We start from the raw sequence: 11,140 nt of genomic DNA, 5'->3' as shown, positions 1-11,140 counted from the left end.
CAACTCTCACATCTGTACAAGACTACTGGAAAAACCATAGATTTGACTAGATGGACGTTTATTGGCAAAGTGATGTCTGTGCTTTTTAATATGCTATCTAGGTTTGTCATAGCTTTTCTTCCAAGGAGCAAGAGTCTTTTAATTTTGTGGCTGCTGCTTTGTCAGGCAAAGGGGGCTACAGTGGGCTAATGGCTTTGAGGGCCACTGTGTCCCCACTTGGGGAAGACAGTGAGAAGTTTTACATTAATGATCCAAAGAGGGCTTGGTAAGCTTGTGGCTGTTCTTCTGATGGGTTGATGGTGAGGTTAGCAGGAGTCAGCATCATCAACCTTCAGGTCCCACCGGTCTTGGGTCTACATACTTTCTGGCAGCATGCCATTGTTAATCATTAGCTTCTCCCACCTGGAGGGGGTTTCAACATCTACAAACCCATCAAAGATATTGTTGTGTGTATCCATTGATGGGGAAACAGAACCTTGTCCCAAGCCTGCTTTCGATGGTTTGTTTCTCCCTGGTGTCCCTGATTAACCACTGCTTGACTCTACCCATTGGAACTCGGGGAAGGTCATGGAGGCTGAATGAAGGCTGTTTCCTGTAATCAAAGAAATGGAGGACACAAAAGCCCTCTGCCCAGGAGCCCCACAGGGCCCTGTGCGGTATCAGAAGTGACCTTGCGAAATGGGTTAGTGTAATAGCAACGGCACCTGCTGCAACACTAACGCAGCCTGTCTGTGCAGTTTCTAAATTATCCTCAGAGGCAGCACACCCAGTGTGGCCTTGAGGCTGTGAGTCAGGTGCCTTAGAGACGTTCAAGGTCAAGTAAGTAAGTATTTTGGGGGGTCCTCTGTGTCCCAGCCCATGTGCTCAAAGCTTCACACAGGAAGTGAAGCGTGAGCCCACGTGGTGCATCCGGCCTAGTTGACCAAACCGGAACTGGGAAGGTCAGGTCTTATGAATGAAGAGACATGGCTGGGGGCAGGGAGCCTGAGAAGGGCATCAGGCTGCTGCTGCTGGAGCAGCCGGCACCATCTTCAGAAGAGACGGCTGTCTTTCCTTTTAGAAATAAACTGGGGGCTGCCGCACCTCACTGCAGGAATTTTGTTCCCCTCAGAAGCCTAAGCATCTCAAGTCCAAGTGAACACTTACTTCCTCTTGTTCTATTGAATTGAAAAACACACAGTCCCTGCCCTTTTTCACTTCTGGTCAGTGGCCCAAGTTCCTCATTCAATACTTTGCGAAGCACACAAATACAGACAGCACCCCCTCAGGGCAGGATGCGTGGTGGGGAGGGAAAAGCAGAACTGCCGGCCTGGGCCCCGTGAGATCTCAGGGCCCAAGAAGCACACGTGCTCCAGCAGCCAGGTTTACACTGCTGGTGCTCTCTTCCTCAGGAGGTGAAGAAGCAGGCCTTCTTCCTCTCCTGGGCCACGGTGGAAGATTCATGTTTTAAGGATCTTGATCTGTCTTTATCCGTCATGTTAACTCTTACCTAATCCCTGGAGAAGGAAAAGGCAACCCACGCCAGTATTCTTGCCTGGGAAATCCCATGGACAGAGGAGCCTGGTGGGCTACAGTCCATGGGGTTACAAAAGAGTCAGACATGACTGAGTGACTAAACAATGACAACAGATTATTTCAGTGGGCTTTGCATGAACATCTATTTTAACTTGCTCTCAATTTTGTCCCATCTTTGAAATCATTTTATGTTCCTTCCTCAAAGACAGAATTGTATGGTCAGTAAAGAATTAAGCATGGGGACTGGAGTCAGCTGAATTGTGGCCCCTAGAATGCATGCACACATGCTGTCATTTCAATTGAGTCTGACTCTTTGGGACGCCCTGGACTGTAGCCCGCCAGGTTCCTCTGTCCATGGGATTCTCCAGGCAAGAATACTGGAGTGGGCTGTCATGCCCTCCTCCAGGGGATGTTTGCCACCCAGGAATCAAACCCGAGTCTCTTATGTCTCCTGAGTTGGCAGGCAGGTTCTTTACCACTAGACCCCCTGGGAAGCCTAAAATATCAGCACCTGATCCCTGGAACCTGTAAATGTTAACTTATTTGAAAAAAGAGCCTGTGAAGATGTGATTAGGTTAAAGATCTAGAGACAGGAATATTTTCCAAGATTATCCTAAATGCCATACAAAATGTCCTTATGAGAAAGAGGCAGGACTTCCCTGGTGATCCAATGGTTAGGAGTCCACCTGCTAAAACAGGAGACACTGGTTCAATCCCCAGTCCAGGAAGACCGCATATGCTGCCGAACACCTAAGTCCGTGTGCCACAGCTACTGAAGCCTGTGCTCCAGAGCCCGTGTTCCACAACAAGACAAACCACCACAATGAGAAACCCACACACCGTAGTGAGAGAATAGCCCCAGCTCACTGCAACTAGAGAAAGCCTGCAAGCAGCAATGAAGACCTGGTACAGCCATAAATACATAAACAAAATAAAATAAATAGTAATTTAAAAAAAAAGATCTTGAGATGGGAAGATTTTCCAGAATTATCCAGTTAGACCCTAAATCAGGAGTCCCAAACCTCTGGGATCTAATGCCTAGTAATCTGAGGTGGAGCTGATGCAATAATATTAATAATAGAAATAAACTGCACAATAAAAGTAACGCACTTGAATCATTCCGAAACCATCTCCTGTCCCACCCCTCAGTCCATGAAAAAGTTGTCTTCCATGAAACTGGTCCCCAGTGCCATAAAGGTAGGGGACTGCTGCTCTAACTGCCATCAAAAGTGTTCTTCTAAGAGGGAGGCAGAGGGAGATAACACACAGGAGAGGAGAGAGCCATGTGAAGATGGGGCAGAGATGGGAGTGAGGGGCCACAAGCAAAGGAATCCTGGCAGCCACTAGAAGCGGAAGGAGGCAAAGATTCTCCTCTAGAGCCTCTGCAGGGACAACAGCCCCAGGACTCCTTGATTTCTGCCCCATGAGACTGATGCTGAATTTGATATTGAACTATGAGAGAATACATTTCTATTGTTTGAAGCCACCCAAGTTGTGATGATTTGTTACAGTAGCCACTGGATACTATCACAGGGACAGAAAAAAAAAATTGTTTAGGCTTCTGTTGTTAGAGCAGTCTGGCAAAGCCTCTGGATCTCTCCCCAGAAGAATGGTTTCAGAGCATAAAATAAAATACACAAGATCATGCAGAAAGCCAAGTATACCGATATACAGTTGTTGTTCAGTCACTAAGTCATGTCTGATTCTTTGTGGCCCCATGGACTGAAGCACTCCAGGCTTCCCCATCCCTCAGTATCTCCCAGAGTTTGCTCAGACTTCTGTCCATTGAGTTGATGATGCCATCTGACCATCTCCTCCTCTGTTGCCCCTTCTCCTCCTGCCCTCAGCTTTTCCCAGCATCAAGGTCTTTTCCAGTGAGTCAGCTCTTCGCATCAGATGACCAAAGTATTGGAGCTTCAGCTTCATCATTAGTCCATCCAATGAATATTCAGGGTTGATTTCCTTAAAGGATTGACTGAAGAGTCTTCTCCAGCATCACAGTTCGAAAGCATCAGTTCTTCAGTGCTCAGCTTTCTTTGTGGCCCAAGCCTCACATCCGTTCATGACTACTGGAATTCCAAACCATAGCTTTGGCCATATGGAGCTTGGTCAACAAAGTGATGTCTCTGCTTTTTAACATGCTGTCTAGGTTTGTCATAGCTCTCCTTCCAAGGAGCAAGTGTCTTTATTTCATGGCTGCTGTTGCTACAACATAAGAAAATACCTTTCTACAGCTTTGAGCACATTGATCAAGAGAACACATTTCAAATACATGCAAGTTAGAGCTGATCTCATTTCTGAAAAATGCCAACGCAAAGGCCACTGTGGTCCAGCTTGAGTTGCGCACAGCATCGTGGACTGGCCTTCAGGGGAGAAAGGTTGAGTTCATGAGTGGTCTACTGCAGGATTTAATACCCACTGCTGTTTTGAAGTAGTAAGGAAAGTAAAGTGTTCCAAGATGTGTGCAGGCTCAGTCACTTGAGTTGTGTCCGACTCTTTTTGATCCCATGGACTGCAGCCCACCAGGCTCCTCTGTCCATGGGATTCTCCAGGCAAGAATATTGGAGTGGATTGCCATGTCTTCCTCCAGGGGATCTTCTAGACCCAGGGATTGAACCAGCGTCTCCTGCATTGTAGGCAGATTCTTTACTGCTGACCCGCCAGAGAAGGCCTTTCAAGACGTGGTCAGTAACTGTGATGCAATCCGGTGTTCTCTGGTGATCCAGGCCCAGGGCTGCCACATACTGTAGCTTGTGGCCAACTTTTGCTATCAGGGGAAAGACTGAACTTCAGAGAGTGGAGCTCAGGCTGAGACAGAGAGGAGGAAGGAGCTGTGGCTTTACTGGCCACAGGGAGTGTGGAGTTGGGGCCTGGGGAGGCCAAGGAGGGCCAGCCAGGCCTTCGTGGGGGAGGCAGCCTGAGTCAGAGCTGAATCCCCAGCTTGCCAGCCCAGAGAGGCAGCAGCTCATGGGAGCTGGTGATAAAGCAGGCCCAGCAAATTGGACAAGGTGTCAAGTTGACTATGAAATATGATGGATTAACAGCCGAGGCTGGTGGTGTGACCTGCTTTCAGACACTTCATTTAGAAGTTATCATACTGCTGGATGCTTCCTATAATTTGTGAGGATGCTGACTGTGATAAATCGTGAGTTTCTGGCATACTCCCCCAGCCCGCGCCAATGGCTGAGCAGAGAAAATGTGCAATTCTGTGGGAACATTCGTGCCACGAATGAGAGCGAGGATCTGGCCGTAACCACAGAATGCCCAGTCAGTGAACAAAGTAATTAAATTAAGCTAATTAAATCACAATAAAAATAATTTTAATTTAATTAATTTCTCTGCGCTGATTGAACATTATGTTGCAACCAGGAGACTCTCTGAACACTAATAGAATTTAGGGGCTGGAGCAGCGAAGTGGTGGTCACTGGTGTGATACGTGGTTTATTGTTGAGGGAATGAAATTAAATATGTCTAATGAGATGCCGAAATGTTGACGGAGCCACAAATAGAAAATGCTTTTGGAATGAAGATAATGGGGTCTTTTCCTCTCTCGGTTTTCTGTACTAACTGGGGCAATAAACATCAAATTCGGTAATAATTTTAAAGGTCTAGATAAATTAGATGGTGCACAATTGAGTCATTTGTTGGAGTTGGTGGGAAACCTCAGCAGTGAGAAGTACTAGGGACAATTCCGTGTCGCCCCCACCCCCAAGTCCCTGGTACTTAAGAAAGGGTCTAGAAGCATTTGAACTGGAATCCTGTGGGGTCCTGAGTTAAGGACTAAATAAGTGGCAATGGGTTTTTAATAGCAGCGTGAAAGGTTTAGGGAGGCGTATGTGCGTGCGCTCTGTGTCCACCTCTTTGAAGCCCCATGGACTGTAGCCCACCAAGCTTCTCTGTCCATGGGATTCGCCAGGCAAGAACACTGGAGTGGGTTGTCATTTCCTTCTCCAGGAGATCTTCCGCACCCAGGGACTGAACCCACGTCACTTGTGTCTCTTGTATTGGCAGGCAGATTCTTAACCACTGGCGCCGCCTGGGAAGTCCTAGGGAGGCACAGAGAAGGAGTTTCTACCTGCTAATAACCAGTTACTTCTTGAAAAATGAGAGTCATGTGTCCCTCCCCACCACCATACCTTATCCCCAGGCTAAGCAGAGAGCCTTACACTAGCTGGTACTCCAATATTTATTATGAAATTAAATTATTGAGTCCTCAAGGAATTTCTTCCTTTAGCACTTGAAAAATCAGGATGGATACTCTTATTCTGGACTTGCTCAGACATGATTCAGTTCCTAAGCAGGAGGATACTCACACAAGGTGACTGCTCAACATCACCTCCCCGAGACTTATTTTGTCCTGTAAGCGGACCTGGAATCCTGAGAGTGTGTTAGCAGGCGCTCAAGAAATTACCAACTGTCACTTTCTAGGAGTCCTCTGCTTCCGATCACAATATTATTTATCATGCAAGGTATTTTAATTAATATTTTGTGTGCGTGCCAACATTTGAACTGGACCTCGTTGTGACTGTTTGGGGCGCCGCATTTTTGTTGAGTGGAACTGCCTTCAGGATGCAGCTGGTTTCCCTCCCCAGCAGCCAGGAGGGCCAAGGGACCAAGCGACAGGCATTTGCAAAAGCCTCTGTTGACCCAGCCACTCGAGATCCGTCTTAGACACTCATCAGCTCATCAGTGAGGAGGAGCCCTTTCTTCATCCAGAGGGGAGGGATGGAGAGTCCCACAGGAGGGCCCTGGAGCCTGAATGAGGTACCACCAGGAGAGGGATGCAGAGATCGGCGGTGCTTGCATGCTGCACACCAGCCTCTGGAACCAGGGGTGTTCATGTGCCTTTGGAGAGTGAATTGGCACCTTTTCTGTTGTCTGTTATCTCGTAATTGTGCAAACAGCGTGAAATCCAGGCTAGCGCAATGCTGCTGGTGCTGAGCTCCAGCTGGCCGTTCAGCTCGGCTCGCACAATAACCCAAGACCCCCTGCTCCCTGAAACGTCCGCCCGCAGGAGGTGTGGGCAGGTGGCTCTTTTTCTCGGCAGAGTTGCCCCTGAGGTTAGCACATAACATTTTCCAGGAGATGTCTGTTGTTCTGAAAAGAGAACTTCCCGCTTGACCTGAGACCCTGCCAATAGGGAGTTTCCTGGTGGCTCAGTGGTTAAGACTCCTCCTTCCAGTGCAGGGGTGGGAGGAGTTCAACTCCTGGTCAGGGAGCTAAGATCCTACATGCCTCTCCACCAAAAAACCAAAAATATAAAAAAGAAAACCAGAAGCAAATTGTAACAAACTCAATAAAGACTTTCAGTTCAGTTCAGTCACTCAGTCGTGTCCGACTCTTTGCAACCCCATGAATCGCAGCACACCAGGTCTCCCTGACTATCACCAACTCCTGGAGTTCACTCAAACTCACACCCATCGAGTCAGTGATGCCATCCAGCCATCTCATCTTCTGTTGTCCGCTTCTCCTTCTGCCCCCAATCCCTCCCAGCATCAGAGTCTTCCAATGAGTCAACTCTTCGCATGAGGTGGCCAAAGTACTGGAGTTTCAGCTTTAGCATCATTCCTTCCAAAGAACACCCAGGACCGATCTCCTTTAGAATGGACTGGTTGGATCTCCTTGTAGTTCAAGGGACTCTCGAGAGTCTTCTCCAACACCACAGTTCAAGAACATTTAAAAAATAAATAAAACCCTAAAATTGGCTTGAGCCCCTTTCCCTCACTCTTACAGATTCCTAAGATCTAGTTCTATTGCTCTCACATTTCCTTATGTTTCAAATAATACTATCTAACTTTTCTTTGAGGTCAAAGGGGTACCTAGCAATGTGCTAAGCTCTTTACCTGCATCTTGAGTCTCACAGCAGCTCTGTCAGGTAGGTGCTGTTTTTATTTCCTTCTTGTAAATGAGGAAACGGTAGCTTTCGAAGTCCAATAACTCACCCCACCTCACAGCTAGTAAGTAGCAAAGCTGCTATTGGAATCAAGGTCCTGTTTTCAAAATCCCTCCTCTTCACCGTCCACTACCTTGGAAATGAATCCACGAGTGAGATATATTTTGTCCTTGTCCTTCCTCCTTCCTTCCCAGCACAGAGCTGCTGAGAATACGCAAGTGGTTCATCTGTGCCCAGCTCCACAATCTTCCCCAAATCCAATTTCGCAGCCTGAAAAGCTATTTTACAGAATGAAGATATTGGACCAACTAAGAATGTTAGGACATTTTTTTTTTTTTTCCTCTTACAAAGTAAACTAGCACTTGCATCTATATTGGCCCGAGGATTCTGTTACAGGAAGAAATCTCTTGAAAGGATTCTACTATCAGACCCTCAGAAGTCTTGAACGCGGGCCCTGAAAGCCGGCCCAGCTCCTGCACGTGCCTGGTGGCCGTGGTGCTCGGTGGGGTGGACCCTGCTTCCGAGTTGACTGGCCTGTGCCAGCCGTGGGCACTGGACCAGCCTGTTCATCTCCACTACCCGCCTGGAGAGTTCTTTCTTGAGTTCCCTCTCTTTGATCTCACTTTCTCTCTCCCTCTGTTTTTTTTTTTCCTCGTTTTTGTCTCTGAATCGACTTTGTCGACTCCCACCCCCATTTCTGCGCCAGCCCCTTATTCTCTGTCATTTTGACGGTGCCCTTGGCCCTGTTCTCCACTGTTCAAGTGGCCTTTGCCTGCTTCCTAATTCTCTGCTGAAAACAAAGAATAACAGAAAATCCCAGAAGAGGAAATATTTACCAGTTCTGAAATGGCTTGAATTAATGAAATAATGTTTGAGGGCATTGAGATTGAACCGGTGTAATTGTAGGTTGCAAAGTATAATAGTTGCTCATGCAGGGCTATCATTTTGTGCTACTTTACTTTCAGGTTTTTGTTAATCCAGTGGGTTTGTTGGAATTAGAGGGTTGCTGTGAAAAAAAAAAAAAAAAAGAAGAAGGCTAAGCAACCTGCTGGCGAGAGAACAGCTTTGTCAAACTAGCAGGTAGCTGCACGCTTAGCCTTTATCCGGCTCACAATCAGGGCGATCTCTGGGCCTGGAGAAAGAGTATTGAACTGTCGACGCAGGACGTTTTTGTTGAAAGTCGTCCTTTTGATTTCATCTTCTCAGACTAATGTAACAAAAACAGCCATTATAGGACACATTCATCTCGGTTTGATGGGGAGCGCGGAGAAGCCCCAGAGATGCCTTCGGTCATGAAGGTTATCCAGCTACCAGAAGTGACTGAGAAGATGACTATGGATCCTGAGGTTGTCAGCATCTCATCGGATTCAGGAGGGTGGCTGTCACTGGAGCAGACCCACAGGACACACGGTAGAAACATGTTCTGCTATTAGGAGGAGATTTAACTTCTCAAACATTGCAGATTTCAGCCACAAAGCCCCTTTTCTCTAAGGAGCAAAACTTTGAGGGGTTATCTCTAAGGAAGAAGAAGGGAAAACAAAGTGGAAGAAACTTGAACTTATTTTTCTTAGCTGATGGCTGTGTTCATGGAAACAGAAGTGGAGGCAGGAATCAGCCCTGGTCAGAAGTGACCAGGTCAGCTTTGCCTACTCCCCATGTTCTCGAATTCCATACTCTGACTCTTCCAATTTCTGACCTTGATGGGGACCAACTGCAACGAAAAAAAGCTTCACGTAACTTGAGAATTTAAGAGTTTTCTCACAAACAATAGTGAAGCTCACGGAAGTTAGGCTGATTCTGGCATTTGGGAACATTCAAACTTACTAAACCTTCTGATCTCTTTAACTGGTTGTAGCTTTCCAAGTTTGCTGTGACATGGTAAACACGACTCCAATATTTGTTTGTGTGGTTGCTACGGGGCTTTTTTCCAGTCCCTTGCTGAAGTAAAAGGACTGCTCTGTTGTTGTTGTTTAGTGGCTAAGTTGTGTCTGACTCTTTACAACCTCATGGACTGTAGCCCACCAGGCTTCTCTGTCCATGGAATTTCCCAGGCAAGAATACTGCAGTGGGTTGCAGTGACCTTCTCCCAGGGGTCTTCCTGACCCAGGGACTGAAACTGCATCTCTTGTGTCTCTTTCATTAGCAGGCGGATTCTTTACCACTGAGCCACGTGGGAAGCCCCGAAAGGAGCTTACTCTCCATTGATTACACTCTGCCATGACTTTTGTGCGTGCGTGCTAAGTTGCTTCAGTCGTGTTCGACTCTTTGCGACCCTGTAGGTAGCATTTTGCTGGGTGTTAGAATGAGACAGGTGAGTAATTGCAGATTGAATTTGAAACACATATAAACATAATTCCTCAAACTGTACAAAGCATGACCTGAAATTTCTTTGAGACTGAAAAGGCTCATGTCTCATTGTTTTAATAATTACTGTTGAATTCACTGTATGTTATACTTTTTGTTTGATGCTGTATTCATTGAGTAAACTGTCACTGAGCACTCTCTGCAAACCAGGATTCATGTGTCAAATTCTGGGAGTTCACACACACAGGGCAGTCCCTGCCCTCAGGCCAGTTACACTCTAAGGTGTAACTAAGGTGCTTCTAAGACCAGAGGAATGGTTGCAGTGTCGTATGATAAGATGACCAGGGCACAGTAGGAGCCAGGAGGGGAGCCGTCGATCCAGCCGTGTGTGTGTGTGTGTGTGTGTGTGTGTGTGTATGTATGCTCATAGCTTTTAGAAATGCATTGTTTAGAAGCAGGCTTCCTAGTGATGATGTGTAAAATAAATCTGAAAGGATAACTGGACTTGAGATAATAAAAGGGAAAAGGATTTCATTCTAGATAAGAGCAAGTGGCATTCAAGAGCTACAAATTACTTTGTTAATGAGAGCTACCCTTACTTGGGGTTATGGTGATGGATGAGAATGAATAAGTTGGCAGTACTCTTTTGTTTCATTCCAAGGGGTTTATTTTTGGAGGGAAGGAAGAGGAGGGAAATGGGGGAGGGAGGGAGGGAGGGAAAAAGGAAGGAGGAAATGGCAATAGAAGTATTAAAGAATAAGAAAGGACCTAAGGCTTATTTTCTGCTATGCTTGGTGATTTTTTTGTTAAGTCCATTATGTCTTTTGATGTTTAACCTCTGAAGTCGGTTTCTTCATTTATGACAAAGATCGATCCCTCCCACATCAATGTTCCCATGAGATATGGGTATGGATACTGAGCACACTCAGGCACATCATTGATGCTCTGTTAACAGTGGTCATTATTATGATGATGAGAGTGGAGGATGGGTTGCAGGGGACAGGATCTGGAGATGTAAAGAGGCTGGGAAAAATGATGGCAGCCTGACATGGGCTGGAGAGGCAGCCGGTGATGTGAAAGATACTTAGGGAGGCAGAATCTGGTGGGGGTGGCGGGGGGGTGGGGCACGCCTGGTGACCGAGGATGTCCTGGGGGTGAGAGAGGAGAGTCAGAAATGCTTCTAGGCTGCTTCTGGTCGAGTGCATGGGGGTCCGTCTACTGAGACGGGCACAGTGGGAGCAGCAGGCCACGTCCACAAAGTGAAAGACCACGAACACCCAAACCCAAACAAGTCCTCGGTCTGTAGAGCTTGTTTTCAAAACTCGACTCAAATCAGGAGCATGTGAGGCAGTGTGTGGGTTGGTGGGTGGGACGCAGAGACATCTGAGTGGGATGGGGATGCTCCGCAGTTCCTCCCAGGTGACCCTC

The sequence above is a fragment of the Bubalus bubalis genome, chromosome 15, assembly GCF_019923935.1.
Source record: "Bubalus bubalis isolate 160015118507 breed Murrah chromosome 15, NDDB_SH_1, whole genome shotgun sequence".
NCBI classification, from domain to species: domain Eukaryota; kingdom Metazoa; phylum Chordata; class Mammalia; order Artiodactyla; family Bovidae; genus Bubalus; species Bubalus bubalis.
Note: the sequence above shows the minus strand (reverse complement) of the source record.